The sequence below is a fragment of the Ornithorhynchus anatinus genome, chromosome 3, assembly GCF_004115215.2.
Source record: "Ornithorhynchus anatinus isolate Pmale09 chromosome 3, mOrnAna1.pri.v4, whole genome shotgun sequence".
NCBI classification, from domain to species: Eukaryota; Metazoa; Chordata; class Mammalia; order Monotremata; family Ornithorhynchidae; genus Ornithorhynchus; species Ornithorhynchus anatinus.
In genome coordinates, this window is record NC_041730.1 from 128329927 (window position 1) to 128347345 (window position 17419).

The 17419-nt window shown below is 44.0% G+C and overlaps 1 protein-coding gene and 1 non-coding gene across 3 annotated transcripts in view; both read right to left on the minus strand.

Annotated features, from left to right (window-relative positions):
- ARHGAP22 (Rho GTPase activating protein 22) overlaps positions 1 to 17419 on the minus strand; it is a 359144-nt gene that overhangs the window by 250140 nt on the left and 91585 nt on the right. The window lies entirely within an intron of this gene.
- Positions 7465 to 7602, minus strand: LOC114810686. Its single transcript, XR_003758381.1, has one exon. It is a non-coding gene; the product is annotated as a small nucleolar RNA SNORA7 (small nucleolar RNA).

Consider the following 17419-nt stretch of genomic DNA (forward strand, 5'->3'; position numbering starts at 1 on the left):
AAATTCCCAGCTGATGGCAGAGCCCTAGCAAGGATTCCCTACTGGCAGAACTGCAATGAGAACCCAGGTCTATGCCCTGGGCCACCAGCAAGGCCAATGCTGAACTATGGTATCATGTTTCAAATCAAAAGGAGGTTTGTTTAAAAAAGAGATTTCCAGTACACGGTGAACCATATTTTATCCACTGCAGCAGCCAGACATTTTATTCATCCAGAAATTATTGGGGAAATTTCATATCTAGGCCCTGGACCTCTCTTGACAGGAATTAGGAAAGTGGGGCTGAATAAATCAAGGGGAAGAGATTGTTTAAACCCTGCACTTGGAGTGTTCTCATGTGTTATGGAGTTTAAAGAGGCAATTCAGGAGAAGACTGTTCCTTTTGAGGAACAGTAATCTGATCATCTTTGAACTACATTCAGAATTACACTCAGTTATATTCATTTATTTATGATGTTCAATTGAGAAGCAGCGTGACCTAGTTGATAGAGGATGTGTTTGGGAGTCAGAAGGATCTAAATTCTAATCCCAGCTCTGGCCCTTGTCTGCTGTGTGACTTTAGGTCTTTCACTGCCCTTCTCTGAGCCTCAGTTACCTCATCTGTGAAATGGGGATTAAGACTGTGAGGCCCCTGTGGGACAGGGACTGTGTCCAATGTGATTAGCTTAAATCTACCCCAGCAGGTAGTATAATGCCTGGAACATAGTAAGTCATAACAAATACCTCGAAAAAAATATAAACCAGACCCAAAACTCTGAAGGAGCTAGCATCTGATTTCAGTTAGATCACATTTTTGCCATGATGAATATTTCAAAATCTCTCCATTTTATTTACACAGCAGAGGTTCCATTTAAGCATAGTCCACTTCATGTCCTTGAACTGACTATTCTCCGCCCTCCTTTCTTGGCTTGCAGGCTCTGTAAGTCCAGTTTTATTATTTATCATTTTCCATGCCAGCTTCTCCTTAGCATCAGCCATGTCAACTCCTCTCCCTAGACAAATGTGACGAAGAATTGATGTCCTTGTTACGGAAAAACATGCATAATGGTGCCACTAATATGGGGAGAAAATATCCTGGTCTCTGTGGCTTAAAGGATCCAAGAAAGGAAATTATTATCTCTAATTGAAGAGGCAAAAGTTGTTGCTTACTTGGTGTTAAACAACCCTCATCTCCCTCATTCAACCTGATTTTCAAACTGTCACCAAATTCTGTCATTTCTATCTTTCCATCAATACTAACATCTGCCCTTCCCTCTCCCATGCTACCATGATCACCCAAGCTCCACCTCCACCTATGTGACCTTGGGTAAGTCACTTAACTTCCCTGCATCTCAGGTATCTCACCTGTAAAATGGGAATTAAGACTACAAGGCCCAAGTGGGACAGGGACCATGTCAAACACGCTTAACTTGTATCTACCCAGTGCTTATTACAGTGCCTGGCACAAAGTAAGTGCTTAACAAGTGCCATTAAAAAAAACCAACAAAAAACCAAACGAAAGCACTCATCATTTCCCACCTCGACTACTGTATCGGCCTCCTCGTTGATCATCCTTTTCTCCCTATCTTTCCTTTCTCTCGTCCATACTTCATTCTGTTGCCCGGATCATTTTTCTAAAACAGTGTTCCGGCCATATCTCCCCACTCAATAAAATCTCCAGTGGTTGCCCATCCACTTCTGCATCAAACCAAAACCTCTTACCCATGACTTTAAGGTGCTTGTCCAGCTCTTCCTCTCCTAGCCTACCTCACTGATCTCCTACTGCAACGCAGCCTGCACACTTAGTTCTTTTAGTGTCCATTTATGTACTGTGCTGTGATCTCATCTGTCTCGCAACTGACTCCTTGCCCATGTCCTCCCTTTAGCCTGGAACTCACTCCCCTTTCATATCCATTCATTCATTCATTCAATAGTATTTATTGAGCCCTTACTATGTGCAGAGCACTGTACTAAGCGCTTGGAATGAACAAGTCGGCAACAGATAGAGACAGTCCCTGCCGCTTGACGGGCTTACGGTCTAATCGGGGGAATTCAATCCAATAGAACACCACTCGCCCCACCTTTAAAACCTTACTCCAATCACACACCTCCTCCAAGAGGCCTTCTCTACTAGGCCCTCATTTCCCCTGTCACTGGTATTTATTGAGAGATTTGCAGAGCACTGTAGTAAGCACTTACTAAGCACTTCCCTTCACTCCCCCGTTCTGGATCACCTATGCACCTGGGGCACATGATATTCACCTCACCCACAATCCCTCAAGACTTACATACATATCCTTACCCTCTCCTTACACTCTCCCATTCCACTATCAGTAATTTTTTTTTAAATGTTTGTCTTCCTCCCAAGACTTAGATCTCCTTGTGTGCAGGGATTATGTCTATCAACTCTATTGTATTAATCTCTCCCAGGTACCTAGTATGATGTTCCAGCTCACAGTAAGTAGACCATAATTGCCCCTGATTAATTGATGGATGGATTTTTCTTCCAATACTTTCATTTAAAGGGGTCAGGGGTATGAATATGAAATAATGGAGCTTTGGTTTCTTGAACTTTTACTCTTCAGCCAACAAGTGATGTTTTTTCCCAACAGTACCAATCCTATTTTTTAGTTCTATAGTGCTAATAATAATAATTATAAAATGTTTATTAAGCACTTCCTATGTAGCAAGCACTTTTTTAAGCGCCAGGTTTATACAAGATAATCAGGGTGAACACAGTCCCTGTCCCACATGTGTCCCACAGTCGTCATCCTCAGGTTGCTGATGAGGTAACTGAGGCACAGAGAAAAGAAGTGACTTACCCAAGGTCACACAGTAGACAAGTGGTAGAGCTGGGATTAGAACCTAAGTCCTTTGACTTTCAGACCTGTGCTTTATTAGGCCACACTACTTTCCTAAGGAAATCAAAGTTCTCCATCACAACAATGCCTGATGCAACTTCGCCGTAGTGCAATTGATAATTCCTTTTAATGGGGACCCAGTGGGAGATCAGAGGAGATAAGGGGAATAAGGTAAAAGGAGGTGAATAGTTCCTGGGTCCCCCTGCTGTGGACTCTACTAACTAGACTCCATCCTCTCTGTCAGTTAATCAGTCAGTCAATTAGATTTATTGAGCTCTTACTGTGTGCAGAGAACTGTACTAAGCAGTTGGGAGAATACAGTACAACAGGGAACGGTCCTATTCCTTGCCAAAAACAAACTTACAGTCTAGAGAGGGAGGCAGACATTAATATAAATACGTAGATTACAGATATGTACATAAGTAATAATAATAATGTTGGTATTTGTTAAGCGCTTACTATGTGCCGAGCACTGTTCTAAGCGCTGGGGTAGACCCAGGGGAATCAGGATGTCCCACGTGGGGCTCACAGTCTTAATCCCCATTTTACAGATGAGGTAACTGAGGCACAGAAAAGTTAAGTGACTTTCCCACAGTCACACAGCTGACAAGTGGCAGAGCCGGGATTCGAACTCATGACCTCTGACTCCAAAGCCCGTGAGCCACGCTGCTTCTCAAGTACTGTGGGGTTGGGCGGGGCTGACTAAAGGGAGCATTTTAGGGTGACACAGAAGAGGAAAAGAGGGCTTAGTCAGGGAAGGCCTCTTGGTAGAGATGTGCCTTCACTGAGGTTTTGATAAAGGGAAGAGTAATTGTCTACAGGATATGAGGAGGTAGGGCGTTCCAGGCCCGAAGCAGGATGTGGGCAAGAGGTAGGCGGAGAGACAGACAAGATTGAGTGGCTCAGTGGAAAGAGCCCGGGCTTGGGAGTCAGAGGTCATGGGTTCGAATCCCGGCTCTGCCACTTGGCAGCTGCGTGACTGTGGCAAGTCGTTTCACTTCTCTGTGCCTCAGTTACCTCATCTGTAAAATGGGGATTAACTGTGAGCCTCACATGGGACTACCTGATTACCCTGTATCTACCCCAGTGCTTAGAACAGTGCTCTGCACATAGTAAGCGCTTAACAACTACAAATACCAACCAACATTATTATTATTGAGGTACAGTGAGAAGATTGGCATTAGAGGAGTGAAGTGTGTGGGCTGCGTTATAATAGGTGAGAAATTAGGTGAGGTAGGAGTGGCAAGGTGATTGAGTGCTTTAAAGCCGATGGAGAGGAGTTTCTGTTTTGGTGGATGGACAACCACTGGAGGTTCTTGAGGAGTAGAGAAACATGGCCTCAACGTTTTTGTAGAAAAATGATCTGAACAGCAGTCAAGGATGGACTTCTCACAGTACAATCTAAGTGTTCATTCCTCTATAGGGAAACTGTCCAGGGCCAAAAAGTTTTTGCTTGGCTGGCTCCTTTTTGTTCTGCTCCCTTTAAGGCCACTTCAACTGAACTCTCTCTTCTTCCTTACAAAGATCTCTGAGAACTTTTGAAAATGAATCTGTGGCCCAAGACCCCTTTGCCTACCCATTCTATCACCGCTTGGCAGCAGCAAAGAGGTCTCCCCTTCTAGAGCATAAAGTTGTTTTGGGTTGGGTACATGTCTGCTAATTCTTTTGTATTGTACACTCCCAAGTGCTTAATACAGTGCTCTGCACATCTCGAGTGCTCAATAAATACAGTTGATTGATTGATTGGGAAAAAAAACCCCTTTAAACTGATGATGAAAAATTTTTCATGTTGTTTCCTTAAATTACGTCGATCAGTGGTGAGCACTGAGATTTTCCGTATAACAGCGCCATTCACTTCTGCTCTATTGAATAATGATAGCACTTGCCTTCATAAACCTAGCTTACAGAAAATGTGAGACAGGATACTGTGGGAAACATCTGGCACATATCTTAGAGACGTGGATCGTTGCATCAGAAAACCAATTTCTCTTAATCTTATTCTTGGTTACCATGAAACTCTTCCAGATAGGGTAGCATGACATTTTTTTCCCTGTTTAAAATATCAGTACAGATATTCCCCATGATATAGCTCGTTGATCCTTGACAACGTAGCTCTATCATGGGGTACATTTTCTCTCAGACCTCTACGGATTTAGTTAGATTCAGCTCCAGACCTGGCAGCAATTCCACGGCTAAACCCAATAGGTAGGGAAAAATGGTAATTTCAACTCCCTTCTCATTCACCCTCTCTTCCTGATGTACTGTGGCTTGACACCTCAAATCCTAAATTCAACCTCCTCCCTTGCTCTCTCCCCATCCTCCAGACCGCGCCTACCTCCCTCTTCACCAGTATCCTTTCTGTTTTGTTTCAACTTCCATCTTAGCAACAGCTGTTGCTATGGGCACAGCTGCTCCTGGCACCATCAACACATCCTTTTTCCTCTTCCCCTTTCCTAATCGTCACCCACTACCCGGCCCCGGCTCCAGCTGTTGACAGCCATCCAGGAATGGGAAGGTGGGGGGCTGTTGTGTGTGTGTGGTTTGTGGAGGCAACAGCTGCTGGCCTCACTAGAATTAATTTAAAGCTAGAAAAAAATCCTAGAGGGGGGCAGGGGTAGAAAAGGAAGTGGGGAAGCTGGGCTCAGGTTTTAGGGTGGCAGGAAAACATCTAGAAAATCCTCACTATTGGGTTGCTTCAAAACTGTCCATCACCTTGCCCCCACCTAGTTCACCTCCCTTCTCTCTTTCTACAGCCCAGCCCGCACACTCTGCTCCTCTGCCGCTAATCTCCTCACTGTGCCTCATTCTCGCCTGTCCTGCCATCGACCCCTGGCCTACGTCTTACCTCTGACCTGGAATGCCCTCCCTCCTTCACATCCGCCAAACTAACACACTTCCCCCCCGCGAAGCCTTACTGAAAGCTCACCTCCAAGAGGTCTTCCCAGACTAAGCCCCCTTTTTCCTCTGCTCCTACTCCCCTCCCCATTGCCCTACCCTCTCCCTCTGCTTTACCCCCCTTCCCACCCCACAGCACCTGTGTATATTTGTACATATTTATTTTCTATTTATTTTATTAATGAGGTATGTATAATCAAAATTCTATTTATTCATACTGATGCTATTGATGCCTGTTTACTTGCTTTGTTTTTTGTTGTCTGTCTCCCCCCCCCCCTTCTAGACTGTGAGCCTGTTGGTGGGTAGGGATTGTCTCAATTTGTTGCTGAATTGTACTTTCCAAGCGCTAATACAGTGCTCTGCACACAGTAAGCACTCAATAAATACGACTGAATGAATAAATGAAGGAAATATGTCGGGGATGGAAGGGGATAAAAGAAGGGAGGAAGGTGCAGAGAAGGAAATGGCTAACTTTCAGTGATCGGCTGTAACATCAAGGGTGGGGTTTAGGAATGCTGGGCTTAATCAACAAATAGGGTAGAGCATGTCCCCCTTAGAGAGCAGTTAGTACACTGCTTTGCAAACAGTAAGCTCTCAGTAAATATGACTGATTGAATATCCCCTGGTTGCACATGTTGCAGGGTGGCCTTACTCTGGGGTACACTTGGGGCACAACCTTTTAAGATTCTCCAATAAAAATCCTTAGATTCAGCCATTACTATGACTTTCTGTGACAGTGGAATGCGTTCTTCAGATTGGTTGCTTTAACTCTCCTTTTGTCTTTCATTACCTTCATGAATGCAGCCCAAGGTCTCTCAAAACCGCTCAATTGTTTCTTCCTCCCTTTTCTTCATTTATCCACTGTTATTCATAAAATGTCCTGCAAAATAACAGCTGTGAATGGGATGTAAGGGGCCTTTAAATGTGGTATAAAGAGGCTTTTATTGCAGGTCTTCTACAATCTCCACCACTAGGATAACAACCGGAAAGCCTCAGTATGGCTGTAGAAAACAATTTTTTCCTTGTTGTTGGCTTTTACAGCACTTGTTGAGCACTTTCTATGTGCCAGGCACTGTACTAAGTGCTGGGATAGTAACAAGCTAATCAGATTGGGGACAGTCCCTATCCCACATGGGGCTCACAGTCTTAATAGCCATTTTAGAGATGAGAGGCACAGAGGCATTAAGTGACTTGCCCCAGGTCACACAGCAGGCAAGGGGCAGAGCTGGGATTAGAACCCAGGTCCTTCTGATTTCCGGGCCCATGCTCTATCCACTAGGCCACAGGTCAGCTGAAGTCTCAGCCCAAAACACAAACCAAACATACGGCATTTAGGTTACATTAGCCTTCCTTTTACTATTTCAGAATTTAGCCGCTTGCCCAAATCCACACTTCTGTCTGTGTGTGGGTGGGTGTTTGGGTGGGGGTGGGGCCGATGATAGAGTCATTTCTTCTGTCTTTCAGATATACCAAATTTGTTTTCCTCAAGGAAATGGTCTTGCCTAGATTCTTGTCTTATGCTGTCGAGTTGTCACCGACCCATAGCGACACCATAGTCACATCTCTCCCAGAACGCTTCCCCTGCATCTGCAATTGTTCTGGTAGTGGATTCATAGAGTTTTCTTGGTGAAAATATGCAAGTGGATTACCACTGCCTCCTTCCACGCAATAAACCTGAATCTCCCCCCTCGACTCTCTCCCGTGCCGCTGCTGCCAGCACAGGGAAGTTTTGAGGTGTAGCAGATTGCCTTCCACTCGCTAGCCACTGGCCAAGCTAGGAATGGAATGGACGGGCCTCTGCTTGACCCTCCCTCCCATAGCCGAGACTGGTAGAGGACTGGCAACTCTCCAGGTGCCACCCTGAGAGGGGACTTGCCGGGATTGGGAAGCCAAAATTTAACATTAAGAAGCAGTGTTGCTCAGTGGATAGAGCAGAGGCCTGGGAGTCAGAAGGAACTGGCTTCTAATCATAGCTCTTCCACCTGTCAGCTGTGTGATCTTGGGCAAGTCACTTAACTTCTCCATACCCTAGTTACCTCATCTGTAAAACTCATTCATTCATTCAGTTGTATTTATTGAGCACTTACTGTGTGCAAAGCACTGTACTAAGCACTTAGGAGAACACCATATAACAATAAACGGACACATTCCCTGCCCTCAATGAGCTTCCAGTCTAGAGGGGGAGACAGGCATTGATATATATAATTCTAATAATTCTAAATAGAATCCTGATTCTATTTAGTTGCCATTGTTTTTATGAGATGTTCTTCCCCTTGACTTTATTTATTGCCATTGTTCTTGTCTGCCTGTCTCCCCCGATTAGACTGTAAGCCCGTCAAATGGCAGGGACTGTCTCTATCTGTTGCCGTCTCGTACGTTCCAAGCGCTTAATACAGTGCTCTGCACATAGTAAGTGCTCAGTAAATACTGTTGAATGAATGAATGAATATAAATAAATAAATTGCAGATATGGACATAAGATGTAAAATGAGGATTAAATCTGTAAATCCCATGAGGGACATGAACTATGTCTAACCTGATTAGCTTGTATCTACCCCAGCGCTTAGTACAGTGTCTGGTACATAGTAAGTGCTTAACAAATACCATACAAATGAAGAATTATTCAACCAAATGTATTAATTCCTTTCTCTGTACCAAGCGCAGGGGGGAATACAATAGAAATCCAAAGCCCAATTTGCTTCATGCTCCTGTCTGAGCCGTAGACTTCATATGAAGCCTATTCAGAGGCCAACAAGAATCTCCCTGAATCCAAAATTCTTCATCTGATGATATTATGATATTAAGGCAGGCATTCCAACTGGAAGAGTGATGTAAAATATGCTCTGTGGCTCTACATTCATTCTGTTGTATTTATTGAACGCTTACTGTGTGCAGAGCACGGTACCATGTGCTTGGGAGAGTACAATACAACAATAAACAGACACATTCCCTGCCCACGTCGAGCTTACATTCTAGAGGCGGGGAAAAAGAGGTCAATACAAATAAGTAAATTACAGATATGTACATAAGTGCAACAAAATCTGCAAAGGGGGAGGGTTTATGAGATAGAGAAGCAAATCACGATTTACATTATTGTCATCTAGCCATGAGCTGTTGGAAAGAGTTTGGTCCAATAATGACTCTCACAGTGAAGAGAAAGAGAAAAAGAAACAATTAGATTTCACTGAGTAAGATAAGATAATGTTTTAGCTCTCTGAAAGGGAGGGAGGGAGGAAAAGAAGGAAGAAGAGGATATCAAACATACCAAATAGCTGCAACAATGCCAATAATAATAATACTAATGAAGCTATTTGTTAAGCTCTTATTATGTGCCAATAAGTGAATTAAGTGCTGGGGTAGAGGCAAGATAATCATGCTTGATCCTGTCCCTGTTCCATATGGGCAGTCTAAGGAGGAATGAGTAGGATTTGATGCTCATTTTATTCATTCATTCATTCATTCATTCATTCATTCAATAGTATTTATTGAGCGCTTACTATGTACACAGCACTGTACTAAGTGCTTGGAATGTACAAATTGGTAACAGCGACAGTCCCTGCCCTTTGATGGGCTTATAGTCTAATCGGGGAAGACGGACAGACAAGAACAATAGCAATAAACAGAATCAGGGAGATGAACATCTCATTAAAACAATAACAAATAAATAGAATCAAGGTGATGTACATCTGATTAACAAAATAAATAGGGTAATGAAAATATATACAGTTGAGCGGACGAGTACAGTGCTGAGGGGAGGGGAAGAGAGAGGGGGAGGAGCAGAGGGAAAGGGGGGAAAAGAGGGCTTAGCTGAGGAGAGGTGAAGGGGGGCGTAGAGAGGGACCAGAGGGAGCAGAGGGAAAAGGGGAAGATAAGTCTGGGAAGACCTCTTTGAGGAGGTGAGCTTTAAGTAGGGTTTTGAAGAGGGGAAGAGAAATAGTTTGGCAGAAGGGAGGAGGGAGGGCATTCCAGGACCGCGGGAGGACGTGGCCCAGAGGTCGACGGTGGGATAGGCGAGAACGGGGGACGGCGAGGAGGTGGGCGGCAGAGGAGCGGAGCGGGCAGTCGAAAGAGAGTAGGGAGGAGAGGTAGGAGGGGGCAAGGTGATAGACAGCCTTGAAGCCTAGAGTGAGAAGTTTTTGCTTCGTGTGGAGGTTGATAGGCAGCCAATGGAGGTTTTTAAGAAGTGGAGTGACATGCCCAGAGCGTTTCTGCAGAAAGATGAGCTGGGCAGCGGAGTGAAAAATAGATTGGAGCGGGGAAACTGATGCACCGAAAAGTTAAGTGATGTTTCCAAGGTCACATAGCAGGCAAATGCCTGGCACATAGTAAGTGCTTAAGAGAAGCAGAGTGGCTCAATGGAACGAGCACGGGCTTTGGAGTCAGAGGTCATGAGTTCGAATCCCAGCTCTGCCACTTGTCAGCTGTGTGACTGTGGGCAAGTCACTTCACTTCTCTGTGTCTCAATTACCTCATCTGTAAAATGGGGATTAAGACTGTGAGCCCCACGTGGGACAACCTGATTCCCCTGTGTCTACCCCAGCGCTTAGAACAGTGCTCTGCACATAGTAAGTGCTTAACAAATACCAACATTAAATACCATAAAAGAAAAAAAAAAATGACAGAGAACCAGCATACTCTGACTTTCAGACCTTTGCTATTTCCATTCAGCTGTCTTTATTGTTTCCTAAAACTTGTCCACGATGAGTGGTGCAGTGGAGAAACCTGTTTACATTTCCCATTTTTTTCCATATTTTTCCATTTTTAATTGCTTCCCCTTTGAACTTATACTAATATTTTTTGGCCCTGAATATCTAGGAAAGAAAGCTAAGAGAAGCACTGAGCTATGGGGATCATTTAATTAAAATTAGCAAATAGGAACCATGATTTCCTGTAGCAATTATGTCTTCAGTGTGTGTGTTTGGGAATTTTTTTTTCTGAAGTTTGTACTTTTTTCTTCTCAATTATTATAATAAAACTACTCAGACCGGTTCCAGAAAAGACAGAATAAATGCCTTCCACTCCTGACACCTAAAAGAATATCTTGAATAAGGTAAATGGCTGGTTCTGACATTTTAACAAAGGGTCTTGGCAAGTACTAAACCAATGTTAAGAAACTGTAATTATTTTGTCTTAGGGTATAAACTGGCAACCCACAATAAACCCAATTCTATCTTTTAATTGTATTCCTATGGAAAAGAAATTGAAGGCTGAACATTAACTAAAGCACATAGTGGCATTATCCAAAATCTCATAACAATAGCAAACAATTAGAAGTCAAGGAAAATTGATTAAGACAAATGCACAGGGGAGTAGTAGATAATGGGAATGTTAGTGATCATGGATGGAGGAATGACAGATTGGTGGGGGGGACTGGTTCTAGCCTCAGGGGAGGGGGTGAGAGTGAGTCAGAAAGTAGATGCAAGGATTTTCCAGGATTTCCAGGATTTTCCTGGGGCAGCTGGGTGGTAGGGGGCTGGGAGAAATGGCATCAGCAGGAGGGAAAGCTGGAGAGGGATATGGCAAGCTGGAAAACACTGCCACTTCATACACTCAGAAACTAGAACATAATAGTTATAACAATAATAATTGTGGCTTTTTAAAAGTGCTGTCTCAAGGACTGCGTTAATCACTAGGATAAATATCCTATATTCAGGTCAGACATGGTCCCCACCCAACATGGGGCTCCCAGTCTAAAGGGGAGGGAGAATAATGATAATAATTAATAATTATGGCACTTGTTAAGTGGTTATTATGTGCCAGGCACTGTTCTAAGTGCTGGGGTAGATACACGCTAATCGGGTTGGACACAGTCCCTGTCCCACATGGGGATCACATTCTTAATCTCCATTTTACAGATGAGGGAACTGAGGATCGGAGAAGTTAATTCACTTGCTCAAGGTCACACAGCAGACCTGTGGCAGAGTTGGAATTAGAACCCATGCTCTATCCGCTAAGCACGCTGCTTCTCCACTCCAACAGATTCCCATTTTGAGTCAACTGAAATCCAGAGAAATCAAGTGACTTGTCAAGGACATACAACCGGCCAGCGGTGGAACCGAAATCAGAAACCAGGTCTCCTGATGACCAATTTTGTGCTCTATCCATTGGGCAACACGGCTTCTCTATGTAAAGAACGAGGAGGGGTGGGTGGGCAAGGCTCAGATGAGCATCTGCATGAAGTCTGGACGTGTAACGTGAATTTGCGTAAGGTGACGTTGAATTTGCACATGCCGGGGCCGTGACCACTCCCTGAATCGCTGGGGGTCAGCCAGGGGAAATCAGGGTACAGGTCAGGCACAGTTAGACATCCGGGCATCCTGCCAAGACTTTGCTGCCATCTCCAAGATCCTCCATCAAGCCATCCTGAATTACCTGGGGCCATTCCTCTTCAAAATCCTTGAGCGAGTTGTCGACACCTGCTGCCTCCACTTCCTCTGTGCCAATTTTCTCCTTGAACTCCTCCAATCTGGCTCTCTTCCCCTTCAGTCCGTGGAAACTGCCCTCTCAAAGATCAGCAGTGATCTCCTTCTAGCTAAATTCAGTGGCCTCTATTCCATTGTAACCGCCTCCGACTCCTAGCTGCCGTCTGCACTGTGGCCCACCGCCTTCTCCTGGAGACATCATCTAACCTTAACTTCGCTGTCTCCTCCTGGTTCTCCATTTTCAGTAAGTCTTACTCAGTCTCTTCCACTGGCTCCTCCCCTGCCTACAAAATGCTAATGGTGGGAGTCCCACAGAAGTAAGTTCTGAGTCCTCTTTAATTCTCCAGCTACACCCACTCCCTTGCAGAACTCATGCCTCCTAAGACTTCGCCTGCCACGCTAGGCTTTCAGCTTGTTGCGGGCAAGAAACATGTCTACTCTCTCTTCTAGGCTGTCCTCTCCCGAGCACTTCATACAGTGTTCTGCATTCAGTAAGCACTCAATAAATATAATTGTTTGATCTACCCAGTTGATTCCCCAATATTTATCTCCAGCCCTGATCTTTCTCCTTTTCTGCACTCTTGTATTTCCTCCTGCCTTCAGGACTTCTCTATTTGGGTGTCTCTCTGCTACCTCAAAAGTACTATGCCCAAAACAGACTCCTCATCTTTCCACCCAACACCTGTCCTCCTCCTGTCTTTCTAATCACTGTAGACAAAACCACTACGCTCCTTATCTCATACACCCTTAACCTTGATATTATATATTGGGAAACAGCGTGGCTCAGTGGAAAAGAGCCTGGGCTTCGGAGTCAGAGGTCATGGGTTCGACTCCCAGCTCTGCCACCTGTCAGCTGTGTGACTGTGGGCAAGTCACTTAACTTCTCTGTGCCTCAGTTACCTCATCTGTAAAATGGGGATTAACTGTGAGCCTCACGTGGGGCGACCTGATTACCCTGTATCTCCCCCAGCGCTTAGAACAGTGCTCGGCACATAGTAAGCGCTTAACAAATACCAACATTATTATCATTATTATTATTATTATTGTTTTATTACAGTCTTCCAAGTGCTTAATACAGTGCTCTTCATACAGTGAGCGCTCAATAAATATGATTGAGTTGAATGAATGCGTTATCCTCAATTCATCTCTCTCATTCAATCCACACACTCAATCTGTTACCAAATCCTATTATGTGACCTTTGCAACATCTCTAAAATCCCCACTTTCCATTCCATCCACACTGCTACTATACTGATGCAAGGACTTAAATCCCACCTTGACTACTGCATCAACCTCTTTGCTAACCTCCTCGCTTCCTGGTCTCTCCCCACTCCAATCCTTACCTCACTCTGCTGCCTGTATCATTTTCTCTAAAAAAAATAGTTCAGGCAATGTTTCCCCACTCTAGAACTTCCAGTTGTTTCCCATCTCCCTCCTCATCAACAAGAAACTCCTTACCGTTCGCTCTGAAGCACCGATTAACTTGACCCCTCCTTTCTAATCTCCTCAATTTCCTGCTACAACCCAGCACACTCCTCTAGCACCAACTAACTCAATGTACCTCCATCTCATCCATTTTATCATCGACCCCCTTGCCCACATCCTCCTTCTAGCCTGGATCTTCCTCTCCCTTCAAATAAAATAGATCTTTACTCTCCCCACCATCAAACCCTTATTAAAGTCACATATCCTCCCAGGTTAAGCCTACATTTCCCTTTTCCCCTCTGTATCTCCTATTCACTTAGATCTGTACACTTTAAACACTAGATTTTCACCCCACCCTCAGCCCCACAGCACGTGTATACATATATACTTAGGAACACCTCAGAATATTTTTCATTTATCTTAAAATCTGTCACCTCCACAAGACTTTAAGTTCCCTATGGGCAGTGAACAGGTCTACCAATTTTGCTGCATTTATCCTCCCAAATGCTGAAGTGCTCTGGACACGGGAAGTCCTCAATCAATAATAATAATAATGATGATAATGTTGGTATTTCTTAAGTGCTTACTATGTGCAGAGCACTGTTCTAAGCACTGGAGTAGATACAGGGTAATCAGGTTGTCCCACGTAAGGCTCATAGTCTTAATCCCCCTTTTACAGATGAGGTAACTGAGGCACCGAGAAGTTGAGTGACTTGTTCAAAGTCACACAGATGACAAGTGATGGAGCCGGGATTAATAATAATAATAATAACGTTGGTATTTGTTAAATGCTTATAAGGTACTAGAGCACTTTTCTAAGCACTGGGGTAAATAAAGGGTAATCAGGTTGTCCCACGTGAGGCTCACAGTCTTAATCCCCATTTTACAGATGAGGGAACTGAGGCACAGAGAAGTTAAGTGACTTGCCCACAGACACACAGCTGACAAGTGGCAGCGCCGGGATTTGAGCCCGTGACCTCTGATTCCCAAGCCCATGCTCATTCCACTGAGCCACGCTGCTTCTCTAGAACCCTTGACCTCTGACTCCTAAACCTGTGCTCTATCCCACTGAGCCATGCTGCTTGATTAGCATCACATTTAATAAATCTCAGCAGTCTTCAGATTGGATAAAGACTGTTAAAGATCTCTGTCTTATTTCCCATTAGCTGGGGTAGCAGAGGAAAGCAGTCAACTGTTGATAAAAGGCCAAAAAGGTAAGTATGCAATATAGCATTCTGTCGATAAAGTCCTTGAAAATGTCTAGCTGGGACAGCAGAGTCATGAAAATAAGTTTCCGTGAGCTACTCAAGGTTTCTTTCAATTCTGAACTGGGATGGGGATTTGATTTGAACAGCCTACATGATGGGATATTGAAGTTAGACCATCCAAGAGTTATCTGAGAAGAAACAAGGAAATGCCAAATAATCTGAAAGTATAAACTGACTAGAGAAGGAATTCCATTCCTGACCATTTTATAACCTTACATAGATTCACATTTGAGTTTAATTCTAGAAATGTGAGCATGGAAGTGAAGAAAAGAGGTGGGGTCCTTTTTTTTTTTACCAATTCCATTTCCTCCTATGTGCTTCTGTGTCTTCTTGTGCAAGATATAAACCAGCAGTTGGTGGGTAGGTGTCATTTTCACTTCACTTGGAAAATACCAATCAGCAGCATGGAGTAGAGGATAGAAAACGGGCTTGGGAGTCAGAAGGTCATGGGTTCCATTCCCCGCTCCGCCACTTGTTGGCCCTGTGGCCTTTGGCATGTCATATCACTTCTCTGTGCCTCAATTACCTCATTTGTAAAATGGGGATTAAGACTGTGAGCCCCATGTGGGATATGGACTCTGTCCACCCTAAATACTTTGTACTTATCCCAGTGCTTAGTACTATGTCTGGCACTGTGTCAAGCCCTTAACAAATACCATTATCATTATTCATTGCTTACTGTGTGCAGAGCACCGCAGTAAATGCTTGGGAGAATACAATATGGTAGACATGTTCCCTGCCCACAAGGAGCTCATTCCGGCCTGGAACGCCCTCCCTCCTCTAATCCGACAGACAACCGCTCTATCCCTCTTCATAGCCTTACAGAAAGCACATCTCCTCCAAGAGGCCTTCCCAGATTAAACCCCACTTTTCCTCATCTCCCACTCCCTTCTGCATCACCCTGATTTGCTCCCTCTGCTCTTCCCCCTTCCCAACCCCAAAGCACTTTTGTATATATCTGTCATTTTATTTGTATTCATTCATTCAATTGCATTCATTGAGTACTTACCGTGTGCAGAGCACTTTGATGTCTGTGTAGGCAGGGAATATCACCGTTTATTGTATTTTACTCTCCCAAGTGATTAGTGTAGTGCTCCGCACACAGTAAATGCTCAATAAATATGGTTGAATGAATGAATGAATGAATGGAGGGCTATCTAGTCTAAGATAGAAGCGGGACCTTACAGGCACCCAACTGTCTCAGACCTATCAGCCAAGAGTAAATCCCTCAACGGGCCTGGAAAATTTGCAGAATGGGCAGACAATGGGGAGACATTAGTGATGCTTGGGAAGCGGCACGGCATAGTGGATAGATATGGGCCTAGGAGTCAGAAAGCCCTGGGTTCCATTTCCACCTTCACCACTTGTCTGCTGTGTGACCTTAGGCAAGTTATTTAACTTCTCCGTGCTTATCTGCAAAATGGGGAATAAGACTGTGAGCCCCACGTGGGACCGGGGACTATGTCCAACCTTCTATCTAACCCAGCACTTAGTACAGTGCCCGGCACGTGCTAAGCGATTAACAAATGCGATTTTAAAAAAAGAAGAACCCAAGCATTTGGAAGATGTCATTCTCCAGTTGCCACCTATAGGCATGATTTCAAAATGAAACATAAGGTTGTACCAAACATTAGGTCTACTTACTTGGAAAAAAGATCAATAATCCCAACATCTTGACATAAGCCGTTAGTACAGGCCCTGCGAAGCATGCAAATGGCTACATTATGAACATAAAGGTCAGTCGGCCCTTGTAAAAATAGGCGGTGACTCAGCCGGTGAATCGTCTGCAGACTTTTATCAGGATTGCGTTCCTCTGCTGCTTGGGAATCAAATATTTCGCCCCACATCTTTTAAAACCCTCTCTGTGCCATTTGAAACTAGTCAAAGCCTCCATGCTTCCCTTTCATTCTCCTTCTTCTGCATGGAACCATTTCACTTACCAAGTCCATCAAAATATTTTCCCCCAGATATTGTCCAATATAGATGCTTAATCTAAACTTCCCACGATCCTATAACCTTTCTCCATCACTCTTTCCATTCCATCAATTCTAATTCTGGCCTATCCACAAGAACTCTTTAGTCAACTTCACGTAGTGCCCAGCGCTTAGAACAATGCTTGGCACATAGTAAGCGCTTAACAAATACCATAATTATTTTTAATTTTGATTATATTATGGAAGACAATTTCCTATAAATGAAAATAACTAACAGGGAAGTAACATTAGCACTGACATATTTCATTCCCATTCCTCATCCATACGCACAGATACATTCGTTTGTACAGTAAATAATTTAGTTATTTCATTCAGATAGAATAATAGTATTTATTAAATGTTTACCATGGGCCAAGCACTATGCTAAGCGTGGCTTAGTGGAAAAATCCCGGGCTTGGGAGTCAGAGGCCATGAGTTTGAATCCCGTCTATGCCCCTTGTCAGCTGTGTGACTGAGGACACACTGAACTTCTCTGTGCCTCAGTGACCTCAACTGTAAAATGGGGATTAAGACTGTGAGCCTCACGTGGGACAATCTGATTACCGTGTATCTATCCCAGCGCTTAGAACAGTGCTCTG